A 17,696-nucleotide genomic window follows, 5' to 3' on the forward strand; every position below is an offset into this window, starting at 1 on the left:
TCTAATAAAGTACATGTTAATAGTAAAAAACCGAAATTTCGATTTTTCTCAAAAACCGTAAACTTTTTAGTTTTTGATAAATAGGTACAAGATGCCCCTTCACAAGGAGCACTTGACACTTTTTAAACGAAAGCTTTATCTTTAATAACAACAAAGTTATGCAAAATTTTCGATCTAATAAAGTACATGTTAATGGTAAAAAACCGAAATTTCGATTTTTCTCAAAAACCGTAAACTTTTTAGTTTTTGATAGTTACGTGCAAGGTGCCTCTTCACAAGGATGATTTGACAGTTTTTAAATGAAAGCTCTATCTTTAATAACAAAAAAGTTATGCAAAATTTTCGATCTAATAAAGTACATGTTAATGGTAAAAAACAGAAATTTTGATTTTTCTCAAAAACCGTAATTTTTTCAGTTTTTGGTAGTTACGTGCAAGGTGCCCCTTCACAAGAATGACTTGACAGTTTTTAAATGAAAGCTCTATCTTTAATAACAAAAAGGTTATGCAAAATTTTCGGTCTAATAAAGTACATGTTAATGGTAAAAAACCGAAATTTCGATTTTTCTCAAAAACCGTAAACTTTTCAGTTTTTGATAAATAGGTACAAGATGCCCCTTCACACGGAGCACTTGACACTTTTAAAACGAAAGCTCTATCTTTAATAACAAAAAAGTTATGCAACATTTTCGATCTAATAAAGTACATGTTAATGGTAAAAAACAAAAATTTCGATTTTTCTTAAAAACCGTAAACTTTTTAGTTTTTGATAGTTACGTGCAAGGTGCCCCTTCACAAGAATGACTTGACAGTTTTTAAATGAAAGCTCTATCTCTAATACCAAAAAAGTTATGCAAAATTTTCGATCTAATAAAGTACATGTTAATGGTAAAAAACCGAAATTTCGATTTTTCTCAAAAACCGTAAACTTTTTAGTTTTTGATAGTTACGTGCAAGGTGCCCCTTCACAAGCATGACTTGACAGTTTTCAAATGAAAGCTCTATCTCTAATACCAAAAAAGTTATGCAAAATTTTCGATCTAATAAAGTACATGTTAATGGTAAAAAACCGAAATTTCGATTTTTCTCAAAAACCGTAAACTTTTTAGTTTTTGATAAATAGGTACAAGATGCCCCTTCACAAGGAGCACTTGACACTTTTTAAACGAAAGCTCTATCTTTAATAACAACAAAGTTATGCAAAATTTTCGATCTAATAAAGTACATGTTAATGGTAAAAAACCGAAATTTCGATTTTTCTCAAAAACCGTAAACTTTTTAGTTTTTGATAGTTACGTGCAAGGTGCCCCTTCACAAGCATGACTTGACAGTTTTCAAATGAAAGCTCTATCTCTAATACCAAAAAAGTTATGCAAAATTTTCGATCTAATAAAGTACATGTTAATGGTAAAAAACCGAAATTTCGATTTTTCTCAAAAACCGTAAACTTTTTAGTTTTTGATAGTTACGTGCAAGGTGCCTCTTCACAAGGATGATTTGACAGTTTTTAAATGAAAGCTCTATCTTTAATAACAAAAAAGTTATGCAAAATTTTCGATCTAATAAAGTACATGTTAATGGTAAAAAACAGAAATTTTGATTTTTCTCAAAAACCGTAATTTTTTCAGTTTTTGGTAGTTACGTGCAAGGTGCCCCTTCACAAGAATGACTTGACAGTTTTTAAATGAAAGCTCTATCTTTAATAACAAAAAGGTTATGCAAAATTTTCGGTCTAATAAAGTACATGTTAATGGTAAAAAACCGAAATTTCGATTTTTCTCAAAAACCGTAAACTTTTCAGTTTTTGATAAATAGGTACAAGATGCCCCTTCACACGGAGCACTTGACACTTTTAAAACGAAAGCTCTATCTTTAATAACAAAAAAGTTATGCAACATTTTCGATCTAATAAAGTACATGTTAATGGTAAAAAACAAAAATTTCGATTTTTCTTAAAAACCGTAAACTTTTTAGTTTTTGATAGTTACGTGCAAGGTGCCCCTTCACAAGAATGACTTGACAGTTTTTAAATGAAAGCTCTATCTCTAATACCAAAAAAGTTATGCAAAATTTTCGATCTAATAAAGTACATGTTAATGGTAAAAAACCGAAATTTCGATTTTTCTCAAAAACCGTAAACTTTTTAGTTTTTGATAGTTACGTGCAAGGTGCCCCTTCACAAGCATGACTTGACAGTTTTCAAATGAAAGCTCTATCTCTAATACCAAAAAAGTTATGCAAAATTTTCGATCTAATAAAGTACATGTTAATGGTAAAAAACCGAAATTTCGATTTTTCTCAAAAACCGTAAACTTTTTAGTTTTTGATAGTTACGTGCAAGGTGCCCCTTCATAAGCATGACTTGACAGTTTTTAAATGAAAGCTCTATCTCTAATACCAAAAAAGTTATGCAAAATTTTCGATCTAATAAAGTACATTTTAATAGTAAAAAACCGAAATTTCGATTTTTCTCAAAAACCGTAAACTTTTTAGTTTTTGGTAGTTACGTGCAAGGTGCCCCTTTACAAGGATGATTTGACAGTTTTTAAATGAAAGCTCTATCCTTAATACCAAAAAAGTTATGCAAAATTTTCGGTCTATAAAAGTACATGATAATGGTAAAAAACCGAATTTTCGATTTTTCTCAAAAACCGTAAACTTTTAGTTTTTGATAATTAGGTACAAGGTGCCCCTTCACAAGAATGACTTGACAGTTTTTAAATGAAAGCTCTATCTCTAATACCAAAAAAGTTATGCAAAATTTTCGATCTAATAAAGTACATGTTAAAGGTAAAAAACCGAAATTTCGATTTTTCTCAAAAACCGTAAACTTTTTAGTTTTTGATAGTTACGTGCAAGGTGCCCCTTCATAAGGATGACTTGACAGTTTTTAAATGAATGCTCTATCTCTAATACCAAAAAAGTTATGCAAAATTTTCGATCTAATAAAGTACATGTTAATGGTAAAAAACCGAAATTTCGATTTTTCTCAAAAACCGTAAACTTTTTAGTTTTTGATAGTTACGTGCAAGGTGCCCCTTCACAAGGATGACTTGACAGTTTTTAAATAAAAGCTGTATCTCTAATACCAAAAAAGTTATGCAAAATTTTCGATCTAATAAAGTACATGTTAATGGTATAAAACCGAAATTTCGATTTTTCTCAAAAACTCTAAATTTTTCAGTTTTTTGTAATTAGGTACAAGATGCCCCTTCACAAGAAACACTTGACAGTTTTTAAATGAAGGCTCTATCTCTAATACCAAAAAAGTTATGCAAAATTTTCGATCTAATAAAGTACATGTTAATGGTAAAAAACCGAAATTTCGATTTTTCTCAAAAACTCTAAATTTTTCAGTTTTTTGTAATTAGGTACAAGATGCCCCTTCACAAGAAACACTTGACAGTTTTTAAATGAAGGCTCTATCTCTAATACCAAAAAAGTTATGCAAAATTTTCGATCTAATAAAGTACATGTTAATGGTAAAAAACCGAAATTTCGATTTTTCTCAAAAACTCTAAATTTTTCAGTTTTTTGTAATTAGGTACAAGATGCCCCTTCACAAGAAACACTTGACAGTTTTTAAATGAAGGCTCTATCTCTAATACCAAAAAAGTTATGCAAAATTTTCGATCTAATAAAGTACATGTTAATGGTAAAAAACCGAAATTTCGATTTTTCTCAAAAACTCTAAATTTTTCAGTTTTTTGTAATTAGGTACAAGATGCCCCTTCACAAGAAACACTTGACAGTTTTTAAATGAAGGCTCTATCTCTAATACCAAAAAAGTTATGCAAAATTTTCGATCTAATAAAGTACATGTTAATGGTAAAAAACCGAAACTTCGATTTTTCTCAAAAACTCTAAATTTTTCAGTTTTTTGTAATTAGGTACAAGATGGCCCTTCACAAGAAACACTTGACAGTTTTTAAATGAAGGCTCTATCTCTAATACCAAAAAAGTTATGCAAAATTTTCGATCTAATAAAGTACATGTTATTGGTAAAAAACCGAAATTTCGATTTTTCTTAAAAACCGTAAACTTTTCAGTTTTTGGTAATTAGGTACAAGATGCCCCTTTACAAGAAACACTTGACAGTTTTTAAATGAAGGCTCTATCTCTAATACCAAAAAAGTTATGCAAAATTTTCGATCTAATAAAGTACATGTTAATGGTAAAAAACCGAAACTCCGATTTTTCTCAAAAACTCTAAATTTTTCAGTTTTTTGTAATTAGGTACAAGATGCCCCTTCACAAGAAACACTTGACAGTTTTTAAATGAAGGCTCTATCTCTAATACCAAAAAAGTTATGCAAAATTTTCGATCTAATAAAGTACATGTTATTGGTAAAAAACCGAAATTTCGATTTTTCTCAAAAACTCTAAATTTTTCAGTTTTTGGTAATTAGGTACAAGATGCCCCTTCAAAAGAAACACTTGACAGTTTTTAAATGAAGGCTCTATCTCTAATACCAAAAAAGTTATGCAAAATTTTCGATCTAATAAAGTACATGTTAATAGTAAAAAACCGTAATTTCGATTTTTCTCAAAAACTATAAATTTTTCAAATTTTAAAAATTACATACAAAGTGCCCCTTTACAAGGAGCATTTGACAGTATTTAAATGAAAGCTCTATCTTTAATGACAAAAAAGTTATGCTAAATTTTTAAGCTAATAAAATTTAGCTTTTTTTTTCTTACAATGAGTGCGACAGAGATAAATTTATAAGCTACAAAGTCCACCCACAAGCCAGATTTGACTCCTGGTGACTTTTTTTTAATTTTCTTACTAAAAACTGATTAAAAAGACTTAATCATACTATCCCCCCAGCACATTCCGTTCTACAATAATTATAAAAACAAACACGATATATCTTGACTTGCCTTAATCCTAACTTCTTCTGACTCGTCTTGCATCAGTCTGATCAGTTTATCACAGACAGCCTCCAGTGAAACTTTCGGTTTATTCTCGGGTAGTAGTTCGGCAAAGCACAAACCGGTGACAAGGGCGGCATTGGCCCTTAGGCACGAACTTTAAACCAATTCGTCCTCGATTTGACCCCCAAATAACCTTGATATCATTGATTCCATAAATCCCTAATTAAATTCAAAATATATTACAGACAAACTGCATTAATATTACATTTAAGGTGCTGCCATTTACTTACTATGCGTTTAATATACTCCTTAATAAAATCCGTGAACATCAACTCGGTGTCGTCGCCCAAACACTCCTGGATCATGCGGTTTACCTCCGGACAATCCAGATAAGGGCCGACTTTCTGTACTTTTACAGGCCTAAATGGGCTCCATGCATGAGTTAAGTGAGTAAAATGATCCAAAAAAGTCATACCTTGACAACATACACGTCTGGATGGCATAGATACAAGAGTAAAGTGATGAGGTTCCCTTGGATCTGCTCCTTGAATGCCTCCAAATTGGTCTCCTGACCAAGGGACGTTGCCAGATCTCCTAATAACTGGATCGAGGATCTCCTTAGGCGTGGATCCTCTTGACTGATTAGCAACTTGATCCTCACTGCTGCGGAAAGGAATGGAATTTGTACCCTGTCAAACTGTTCAGGAGTTTCGAGAAGGATTACAAGGATTCCAGGATCAGCTCGCTTTCGTTCCTAGATAAAGAAGAATGGGTCGATCATTTTGTAAATGATTAAATTAAGAATAGAACCTTTCAAGGAACCTACGGTTAAGTAGCTCGTTGTCGAGTTATTTCTTCAGGTCCTATTTATTTATTAAGAAATAAATCCTGGAATTTTCACTGAATTGACTTAGAAAATGGACAATATTGATAATGTGGGCTAAAAACTCATTAAAATCCATATCGAGATTTGATCACCAGAAACAAAGTCAGTGATAATCACAGGAAATAAGATCAGGAAAGCTTGCCGGTCATTTATCAGTCAACAAAATCAATCAATTAATAAATTGTCACTGTCAAAATTAGATGTTTTATTTGTGATTCTCCTGGAAGAGATTTATTTAAAGTAAGTATGTGTAAAGGTCACCCAGGTATTTCAGGTCTTTAAAGAAGAAGAGGGAGAAGAAGAAGAAGAAGAATAAAAAGAAACTTTGGCCTCAACTGCCTGTAAGAAATCAATAATTTTTTCCAGAAGAAGAGAAGAAAAAGGGAAGTAGCAGTAAGCAAAGTGAGAAGAGAAATGAGGGAAGGGAAGGGAAGGGACAGATATTGAAACGCTTACAGAAGTCGGGGAAACCAGATATCTGTATATGTATAAACCAGTAGTCTGTCCCTTTCTCACCCTCGTTTCGTTCTCACTCTCGTTACTGCTACTTCTCTTCTTCTTCTTCTTCAAAGGTGTCATATACCCGAAAGAAGTTATTGATGTGCCAAACCTGCCATTCTGCCCATGATTTAAACACCTTATAACAAGAAATCTTTTTTTGGATTAAAAATAGAACAAATTATAAAGAATAACATTTAACCATAAAACGAAAAATAAAGGACTTATGGTAGGGTTTTTAAAAAATTTGAAATTTTTTAAAAATTGAAATTTTTTTTTTTTTCTGGAAACCGATAAATCATCCAAAACACGTCAAAAAAGTCTTATAAAACTTTTTTGAAAAATTTACCACTAAAAAGTTATACCCAATTTTCCCAAAAAATTGTCTGCAAAAGATCCAAGGGGGTACCCATGGAAAAATGTTCATAATTACGGTTTTTATTTTTTTTTCGAGAAAACTATTGGTTGGAGAAAAAAGTTGTTTTTGCAAAAGTTATTTAGAATCTCAATGCGCATAAGATGCAGTAGAAAAATAATTTTTAGGTTCAGCAGTTTTCCAGAAAATTGGAAAAAACCTTTAAACAGTTTTTCCTCATTTTATCGAAAACCAATGGGAATATGAAAAACTTTCTTCTAGCATTGAATTCCCGATCAAAAATAGAACAAATCATAAAGAATAATATTTAGTCAAAAAATTAAAAATAAAGGAGTTATGAGGGATTTTTGAAAAATTTGACGATTTTCGATTGAATTTGACGATAAGTCAAAACTGAAATTTTTTTTTTTTTAATTTATTTTTTTTTGGAAACGGATAATTTACCCAAAACACTTCAAAAAAGTCCTATTAAACTTTTTTGAAAAATTTACCACTAAAAAGTTACACCCAATTTTCCCAAAAAATCGTCGGCAAAAGATCCAAAGGGGTACTTATGGAAAAATGTTCATAATTACGGTTTTTATTTTTTTTCGAGAAAACTATTAGTTGGAGAAAAAAATTATTTAAACAAAAGTTGTTTAGAATCTCAATGCGCATAAGATGCAGTAGAAAAATAATTTTTAGGTTCAGCAGTTTTCCAGAAAATTGGAAAAAACCTTTAAGCAGTTTTTCCTCATTTTATCGAAAACCAATGGGAATATGAAAAACTTTCTTCTAGCATTGAATTCCCGATCAAAAATAGAACAAATCATAAAGAATAACATTTAGTCGAAAAATTAAAAATAAAGGAGTTATGAGGGATTTTTGAAAAATTTGACAATTTTTAAGTCAAAACTGAAAAAAAAATTTTTGAAATTTTATTTTTTTTTTATAAACCGATAAATCATCGAAAACACTTCAAAAAAGTCTTATAAAACTTTTTTGAAAAATTTACCACTAAAAAGTTACACCCAATTTTCCCAAAAAATCGTCGGCAAAAGATCCAAAGGGGTACTTATGGAAAAATGTTCATAATTACGGTTTTTATTTTTTTTCGAGAAAACTATTAGTTGGAGAAAAAATTGTTTAAACAAAAGTTGTTTAGAATCTCAATGCGCATAAGATGCAGTAGAAAAATAATTTTTAGGTTCAGCAGTTTTCCAGAAAATTGGAAAAAACCTTTAAACAGTTTTTCCTCATTTTATCGAAAACCAGTGGGAATATGGAAAACTTTGTTCTAGCATTGAATTCCCGATCAAAAATAGAACAAATCATAAAGAATAACATTTAGTCGAAAAATTAAAAATAAAGGAGTTATGAGTGATTTTTGAAAAATTTGACGATTTTTAAGTCAAAACTGAAAAAAAATTTATTTTTTTTAATTTATTTTTTTTTTTTTTGGAAACCGATAAATCATCCAAAACACTTAAAAAAAGTCCTATAAAACTTTTTTGAAAAATTTACCACTAAAAAGTTACACCCAATTTTCCCAAAAAATCGTCTGCAAAAGATCCAAAGGGGTAACCATGGAAAAATGTTCATAATTACGATTTTTATTTTTTTTCGAGAAAACTATTGGTTGGAAAAAAAAATTGTTTAAACAAAAGTTGTTTAGAATCTTAATGCGCATAAGATGCAGTAGAAAAATAATTTTTAGGTTCAGCAGTTTTCCAGAAAATTGGGAAAAACCTTTAAACAGTTTTTCCTCATTTTATCGAAAACCAATGGGAATATGATAAAATTTCTTTTAGCATTAAATTTCTGATCAAAAATAAAACAAATCATAAAGAATAATATTTAGTCGAAAAATTAAAAATAAAGGAGTTGTGAGGGCTTTTTGAAAAATTTGACGATTTTTTTTAAGTCAAAACTAAAAAAAAATTTTTTTTTGGTAAAAGATAACTCACCCAAATCACTTCAAAAAAGTCTTATAAAACTTTTTTGAAAAATTTACCACTAAAAAGTTACACCCAATTTTCCCAAAAAATCGTCTGCAAAAGATCCAAAGGGGTACCCATGGCAAAATGTTCATAATTACGGTTTTTATTTTTTTTCGAGAAAACTATTGGTTGGAGAACAAAATTGTTTAAACAAAAGTTATTTGGAATCTCAATGCGCATAAGATGCAGTAGAAAAATAATTTTTAGGTTCAGCAGTTTTCCAGAAAATTGAAAAAAACCTTTAAACAGTTTTTCCTCATTTTATCGAAAACCAATGGGAATATGAAAAACTTTCTTCTAGCATAGAACTCCTGATCAAAAATAAAACAAATCATATAGAACGATATTTACCCGTAAAACAAAAAATAACAGAGTTATAGAAGATTTTTGAGAAAAGTTAAGAAACTTACCCCAAATTGTGATAATCCAAGCAGTTCATCAAAATGCTTAGTATCTGATTGCAGTACCGCACTAAGAGCTCCTTTCTCAAATTCTCCGCAGCATACCCCAATCTTCCGCATCAAGCAGCTCTGGTCCAGCTAGACATCCAGAATCATCTCCAGTAGATTTTCTATCAAAACCGCCTGTGTGCTCTCTACATTGTCCTTGATCAAGTGGGTAAAGAAAGCGACCACTAACGTCCTCTGGGGTATCAGGTCCGACCGAATAATGGGCCCATAAAGGAGACTATCCATGACAAAGTGTGCTGCATGTCTCGACGTACGTCCCCCACCACTGTTTCGGTCATTTTTAGAAAGAGAAGTTGGTCCTGGTCGATGCAGAGAGAGCTGAAGGATAGGAGATTTGAGGCCATCGTGGTCAGGTCGCAACAGATCAGAAATTTTCCTGGAATAGAGTGGAAAAGGTCCGGTCAGATGTAAACGAGTGATGTGAGAGTCAAATTTCAGGACACTATTCTAAGATGCCGATGTTGTTGTAGACAACAGATTAGTATCGCTCTTTTAGTGAAAATTTAACATTAGTTGTGTATTATCTAAGTATTACCTAGTAACAAAGCTTGAAAGCTGCCAGCGAGATCAAGGAAAAAGAATTTCCTCCTTAGGGTAAAAACTAAATAAAGTATCTGCGGTAAACAAGCACCCAAACAAACAGAGCCGCAGTAAAAATCTGCGCATATTCGGACTTCAGTCAACTGAAAATGAAGATTCCGCAACAATTATGGGCAAGGTATTAAAGTTATTTAATACCGATCTCAAAACAAACATTTCGAACAATTCAATAAAAAAATGTCACCGCGTGCCATCAAGAAATCCAACTGATAAACCTCAGCAGGCAGTGTTGGTGCGGTTTTCGTGCGTCGATGCCGAGCAATCGGTACATTCGCTTAAAAACAAATAAATACAAATCAAGCGTTTAAATTTATTTGAAAATGCGGATAGAAAATTTACTTTTAATAATTCGTGGGTTTATAGCGGTAATATTTACGTGAAAAAGGGTGATCAAGTTCATAGAATTACTGACCTGGGTGACCTGACAAATTTATAAATTCTCTTTTTTTTTTTTGGTGAGTTGATAATATCTTATATAATTTAATGATAGGTACGCTAAGGTTCATTTATAATTTAACATATACGGGGTGTTCATTTAAAAGCTTCCCACCACGGATTTAACGAAAACCTCAAAAAAAAAACGCCGAATTTTAAATATTCCTAAGAAATTCAAATCAAGAGCAATTTACTTGAAACTTCTTGGGATTATTAAGAGATCTATTGCTGATCGATGCGAGAAGGTTGTAAGTTAATTGGTCCATTATTTTTTAAGTTATAAATTTTTTAGCAAAAACACTGATGCATAAAAAACTTGATGTTGCAATATGGGTTGTGTTGAACTCTTTTTGGTAAAAAAATTATCACTTAAAAAATAATTGACCAATTAATTTACAACCTTCTCTTGTCGATCAGCAATAGATGTCTCTATAATCACAAGAACTTTTAAGTAAATTGCTCTTGATTTGAATTTCTTATGAATATTTAAAATTAGATAAAAATAATTTTTGCAGAAGATTTTTTTACTTGAAAAACTAGTTGGGGTGGGTGGGGGCTAAGAGTGGTGTTAATCAAAAAGAAAGGATTTTTGTTCAATCATTTTCTGCAAAAATTCTGTTTTTCATTAATACCACCCTTAGCCCCCCACCCACCCCAAATAGTTTTTCCAATAAGAAATTCTTCTGCAAAAAATTATTTTAATCTAATTTTAAATATTCATAAGAATTTGAAATGAAGAGCAATTTACTTGAAACTTTTTGTGATTATTAAGAGATCTGTTGCTGATGGATGCGAAAAGGTTGCAAGTTAATTGGTCAATTATTTTTTAAGTTATAGATTTTTTAGCAAAAACATCGATGCATAAGAAACTTGAGGTTGCAATTTGAGTTCTGTTGGACCGTTTTTGGTAAAACATTTATCACTTAAAAAATAATTGACCAATTAATTTACAACCTTCTCTCGTCGATTAGCAATAGATGTCTCTATAATCACAAGAAGTTTCAAGTAAATTGCTCTTGATTTGAATTTCTTATGAATATTTAAAATTAGATAAAAATAATTTTTTGCAGAAGACTTTTTTACTCGAAAATCTAGTTGGGGTGGGTGGGGGGCTAAGAGTGGTGTTAATCAAAAAGAAAGGATTTTTGTTCAAACATTTTCTGCAAAAATTCTGTTTTTCATTAATACCACCCTTAGCCCCCCACCCACCCCAAATAGTTTTTCCAGTAAGAAATTCTTCTGCAAAAAATTATTTTAATCTAATTTTAAATATTCATAAGAATTTGAAATGAAGAGCAATTTACTTGAAACTTTTTGTAATTATTAAGAGATCTGTTGCTGATGGATGCGAAAAGGTTGCAAGTTAATTGGTCAATTATTTTTTAAGTTATAGATTTTTTAGCAAAAACATCGATGCATAAGAAACTTGAGGTTGCAATTTGAGTTCTGTTGGACCGTTTTCGGTAAAACATTTATCACTTAAAAAATAATTGACCAATTAATTTACAACCTTCTCTTGTCGATTAGCAATAGATGTCTCTATAATCACAAGAAGTTTCAAGTAAATTGCTCTTGATTTGAATTTCTTATGAATATTTAAAATTAGATAAAAATAATTTTTTGCAGAAGATTTTTTTACTCAAAAAACTAGTTGGGGTGGGTGGGGGGCTAAGAGTGGTGTTAATCAAAAAGAAAGGATTTTTGTTCAATCATTTTCTGCAAAAATTCTGTTTTTCATTAATACCACCCTTAGCCCCCCACCCACCCCAAATAGTTTTTCCAATAAGAAATTCTTCTGCAAAAAATTATTTTAATCTAATTTTAAATATTCATAAGAATTTGAAATGAAGAGCAATTTACTTGAAACTTTTTGTGATTATTAAGAGATCTATTGCTGATCGATGCGAGAAGGTTGTAAGTTAATTGGTCAATTATTTTTTAAGTTATAGATTTTTTAGCAAAAACATTGATGCATAAGAAACTTGATGTTGCAATTTGAGTTCTGTTGGACTGTTTTTGGTAAAAATTTATAACTTAAAAAATAATTGACCAATTAATTTACAATCTTCTCTCATCAATTAGCAATAGATCTCTTAATAATCCCAAGAAGTTTCAAGTAAATTGCTTTTGATTTGAAGTTTTTATGAATTTTTAAAATTGGATTAAAACAATTTTCAGGGTGTTTTTGCAGAAGAATTTTTTACTTGAAAACTAATTGGGGTGGGTGGGGGCTAAGGGTAGTGTTAATGAAAAAACAAGAATTTTTATTCAATTATTTTCTGCAAAAATTCTGTTTTTCATTAATACCACCCTTAGCCCCCCACCCACCCCAAACAGTTTTTCCAGTAAGAAATTCTTCTGCAAAAAATTGTTTTAATCCAACTTTGAAAATTCATAAGAAGTTTAAATCAAGAGCAATTTACTTGAAACTTCTTAGGATTATTAAGAGATTTATTGCTGATCGATGCGAAAAGGTTGTAAGTTAATTGGTCAATTATTTTTTAAGTTATAGATTTTTTAGCAAAAACATTGATGCATAAGAAACTTGATGTTGCAATTTGAGTTCTGTTGGACTGTTTTTGGTAAAAATTTATAACTTAAAAATAATTGACCAATTAATTTACAATCTTCTCTCATCAATTAGCAATAGATCTCTTAATAATCCCAAGAAGTTTCAAGTAAATTGCTTTTGATTTGAAGTTCTTATGAATTTTTAAAGTTGGATTAACATAATTTTCAGGGTATTTTTGCAGAAGAATTTTTGACTTGAAAACTAATTGGGGTGGGTGGTGGGCTAAGGGTAGTGTTAATGAAAAAAAAAGGATTTTTGTTCAATTATTTTGTGCAAAAATTATGTTTTTCATTAATACCACCCTTAGCCCCCCACCCACCCCAAACAGTTTTTCCAGTAAGAAATTCTTGTGCAAAAAATTGTTTTAATCCAACTTTGAAAATTCATATGAAGTTTAAATCAAGAGCAATTTACTTCAAACTTCTTAGGATTATTAAGAAATCTATTGCTGATCGATGCGAGAAGGTTGTAAGTTAATTGGTCCATTATTTTATAAGTTATAAATTTTAGAATAGAATAGAATAGAACATTAAAATCATAATATCTATAAAACTGACAAACAAAAAAAGATTTTATAAAAAAAAATTATATATGTTTTTAATTTGGGCTGTATAAGAGGCCAAATATGAACAAACCTGTATTATCGCATCCATCTCCTCTAAGGCCCTTGAACGACCCAACCAATAGACCAGAATAGTGAGACTCTAAGGAAAAACACTGAGTCTAGTAGTACGGTTGTAGAGGATGACCCTTATCCTAAATTTTTCAAAGTTAGCACAGGAATTTTGCAAAATTCTTTAGCACATCCCTGGACAGTTTTATAGGGAAGCTCTTCGTTAAATTTCATCATTTTAGTTTAACTAGTTTAATAAATAGACTGATTTTTCATGTTCGTCCAGTCTAGCAACTCCGCTTGTACCGATTGCTTGGCCTCGATGCACGAAAACCGCACCAACACTGCCTGCTGAGGTTTATCAGTTGGATTTCTTGATGGCACACGGTGACATTTTTTTATTGAATTGTTCGAAATGTTTGTTTTGAGATCGGTATTAAATCATTTTAATACCTTGTCCTTTAATGTTGCGGAATCTTCATTTTCAGTTGACTGAAGTCCGAATATGCGCAGATTTTTTCTGCGGCTCTGTTTGGGTGCTTGTTTTCCGCAGATACTTTATTTAGTTTTTCCTCTAAGGAGGAAATTCTTTTTTCTTGTTCTCGCTGGCAGCTTTCAAGCTTTCTTTCGAGTATTTGAAATACTTTCGTGGCTACCTCTTCAAGACATTTCTCGTTAAATACGCTACTTATGATGGACTTAACTTCTCGCGCATCCGCACTTGACAGAACCATGTTTACTAGGTAATACTTAGACAATACACACCTATTGGTAAATTTTCACTAAAAGAGCGATATTAATCTGTTGTCTACAACAATATCGCCATCTTAGAATAATGTCCTGAAATAACCCCCTTTGACTCTCACATCACTCGTTCACATCTGACCGAACCCTTTCCACTCTATTCCAGGTCGTTTCTGATCTGTTGCGACCTGACCACGATGACTTTGAACTTTTTATCCTTCAGCTCTCTCTGCACCGACCAGGACCAACTGCTCTTTCTAAAAATGACCGAAACAGTGGTGGGGGACGTATGTCGAGACATGCAGCACACTTTGTCTGACGTTGAAACTCACGTTTATTTTGCTAGATTAAAATATACATTTTCATATCCATTTAACTAATTGTAACTTATTCTATAGGTCTTAAAAGCTAGGCGGACTAAAAACTAATACTAATAATATGTACAACACAATACTAATACTATATTGACCGCCGCTTCTCGTGGGTCCTGGGCTGGCAGACCTAGTGTTGGGGGAGGGTGTGCTGACCTGGACAGAGGTGGGGAGTTGGTCAGAGCAGGGGATCAGTCTCGCCGGGGAGGTGGTACGGAGCGTTGGTGAAATGAGAGATCCGGATCAGGGGGTTGCGGTGCTCCAGAGCAGTGGTCAGGTACTTGTCTTTATCAACTTTGTCAGGTGATCTGCCAAGGGTTGAGCTTGGAGATCTCGCAGGATGGTGGTGTTGCGCACGTACCATGGTGCGCCTGACATAATCCGGAAAGCCCTGTTTTCTACTGCTTGGAGCCTCGTAGCGGATGTCTGCCCAAGTGAGGGAGGCGTAGGAGATCACTTTGTCGTGGATCGTCTCCTTTATGGGTCTATTTATTTGGTCAGATTTAATACCACAGAGGACGTTAGTGGTCGCTTCCTTTACCTACTTGATCAAGGACAATGTAGAGAGCAAACAGACGGTTTTAATAGCAAAAATAAACTGGAGATGATTCTGGATGTCCAGCTGGACCAGAGCTGCTTGGTGCGGTACTGCAATCAGACACTGGGAATTTTGATGAACTGCTTGGATTATCACAATTTGGGGTAAGTTTCAAAACTTTTCTCAAAAGTCTTTTATAGCTCTGGTATTTTTTGTTTTACGGATAAATGTTATTCTTTATGATTTGTTCTGTGTTTGACTAGGAATCCAATGCTAAAAGAAAATTTTTCGTATTTTTACTGGTTTTGGAGAAAATGAGGAAAAACTGTTAAGAGGTTTTTCCTAATTTTCTGGAAAACTATTGGACCTAAAAATCTTTTTTTTATTGAATCTGATGGGCATTGAGATTCCAAACAACTTATGTTTTAATAATTTTTTTTCTGCAACCAATAGTTTTCCCGAAAAAAAATAAAAACCTATTTTATGAGCAATTTTCCAGGGGTACTCCTTTGCATTTTTGAGGAAGACTTTTTGCGTATAACTTTTTTTTGGTACATTTTTCAAAAATGTTTTATAAGACTTTTTTTAAGTGTTTTGGGTGATTTATCGATTTGCCAAAACAAAATTAATTTTTTTTTTATTTTTTTTTCCAAATTTTTTATCCAAAAATTGTCAAATTTTTAAAAATTTCTAGTAACTCCTTTATTTTTTATTTTTCGACTAAATGTTATTATTTATGATTTATTCTATTTTTGAATAGGAATCCAATGCTAAAAGAAAATTTTCCATATTCGTACTGGTTTTCGAGAAAATGCGGAAAAACTGTTTAAAGGTTTTTTCAATTTTCTGGAAAATTGCTGGACTTAAAAATTATTGTTCTACTGCATCTTATGCGCATTAAGATTTCAAACAACTTTTGCTTAAACAATTTTTTTCTTCAGCTAATAGTTTTCCAGAAAAAAAATAAAAACCGAAATTATGAACATTTTTCCATGGGGTACCCCTTTGGATCTTTTGCAGACGATTTTTTGGGAAAATTGGTTATAACTTTTTACTGGTAAATTTTTCAAAAAAATTTTATAAAACTTTTTTAAAGTATTTTGAATGATCTATCGATATGCCAAAAAAATATTTTTTTTCAATTTTTCAAAAATTTGAAATTTTTCAAAAACCTCCCATAACTCCTTTATTTTTCATTTTACGGTTAAATGTTATTTTTTATAATTTGTTCTATTTTTAATTTAGAACAAAAAGTTTAGAAGTAAAATTGTTAAAAATCACAAAATCAAACCCGTAGTCCTTTCTTAAGTATATAAAAGTCCAAAAAAAACCTTTAATGTTATAAGGTGCTTAAATGATGGGCGGAATGGCAGGGTCTTCTTCAGCTTTTTCTTCTTCTTTTTCTTCTTTAAATGCCAAATGCCTGGATGACTTTTACATATACTTACTTTGAATAAATCTCTTCCAGGAGAATCACAAACAAAACATCTAATTTTGATAGTGACAATTTATTATTTGATTGATTTTATGGACTGACAAATGACCGGCAAGCTTTCCTGATCTTGTTTCCTGTGATTATCACTGACTTTGTTTCTGGTGATCAAATCTCGATATGGATTTTAATGAGTTCTTAGTCCACATTATCAAAATTGTCCATTTTCTAAGTCAATTCAGTAAAAATTCCAGGATTTATTTCTTAATAAATAAATAGGACCCGAAGAAATAACTCGAAAACGAGCTACTTAACCGTAGGTTCCTTGAAACGTTCTATTCAAAATTTAATCATTTACAAAATGATCGACCTATTCTTCCTTATCTAGAAACGAAAGCGAGCTGATCCTGGAATCCTTGCAATCCTTCTCGAAACTCCTGAACAGTTTACCAGGGTACAAATTCCATCCCTTTTAAGTTACCGCAGCAGTGAGGATCAAGTTGCTATTCAGTCAAGAGGATACACGTCTAAGGAGATCTTCGATCCAGTTATTAGGAGATCTGGCAACGTCCCTTGGTTAGGAGACCAATTTATAGGCATTCAAGGAGCAGATCCAAGGGAACCTCATCACTTTACTGTTGCATCTATGCGATCCAGACGTGTATGTTGTCAAGGTATGACTTTTTTGGATCATTTTACTCACTTAACTCATGCATGGACCCCATTTAGGCCTGTAAAAGTACGATCCAGAAGGTCTGCCCTTATCTGGATTGTTTGGAGGTAAACCGCATGATCTAGTAGTGTTTGGGCGACGACACCGACGAAATCCGTGAATATCAAACGGATTTTATTAAGGAGTAAATTAAACGCATGGTAAGTAAATGGCAGCAACTTAAGTGTAATATTAATGCAGTTTGTCTGTAATATATTTTGAAATTAATTAGGGATTTATGGAATCAATGATATCAAGGTTATCTGGGGGTCAAATCGAGGACGAACTGGTTTAAAGGTCGTGTCTAAGAGCCAATGCCGCCCTTGTCACCGGTTGTTCTACGTCGAACCACTACCCGAGAATAAACCGAAAGTTTCACTGGAAACTGTCTGTGATAAACTGATCAGACTGATGAAAGACGAGTCAGAAGAAGTTAGGATTAAGGCAAGTCAAGCTATATCGTGATTGTTTTTATAATTATTGTAGAACGGAATGTGCTAGGGGGATAGTATGATTAAGTCTTTTTATCGAAATTTCGGTTTTTTACAATTAACATGTACTTTTTTAGATCGAAAATTTTGCATAACTTTTTT

The 17,696-nt window shown here is 31.9% G+C and overlaps 1 long non-coding RNA gene across 1 annotated transcript; it reads left to right on the forward strand.

Annotated features, from left to right (window-relative positions):
* Positions 1–14,771: 14,771 nt before the first annotated feature.
* LOC126749638 (uncharacterized) lies at positions 14,772–17,470 on the forward strand. Its single transcript, XR_007665224.1, has 4 exons — positions 14,772–15,123; positions 16,780–17,065; positions 17,121–17,264; positions 17,336–17,470. It is a non-coding gene; the product is annotated as an uncharacterized LOC126749638 (long non-coding RNA).
* Positions 17,471–17,696: the final 226 nt, after the last annotated feature.

This window comes from Anthonomus grandis, unplaced genomic scaffold (genome assembly GCF_022605725.1).
Source record: "Anthonomus grandis grandis unplaced genomic scaffold, icAntGran1.3 ctg00000400.1, whole genome shotgun sequence".
Classification (NCBI taxonomy): Eukaryota; Metazoa; Arthropoda; class Insecta; order Coleoptera; family Curculionidae; genus Anthonomus; species Anthonomus grandis.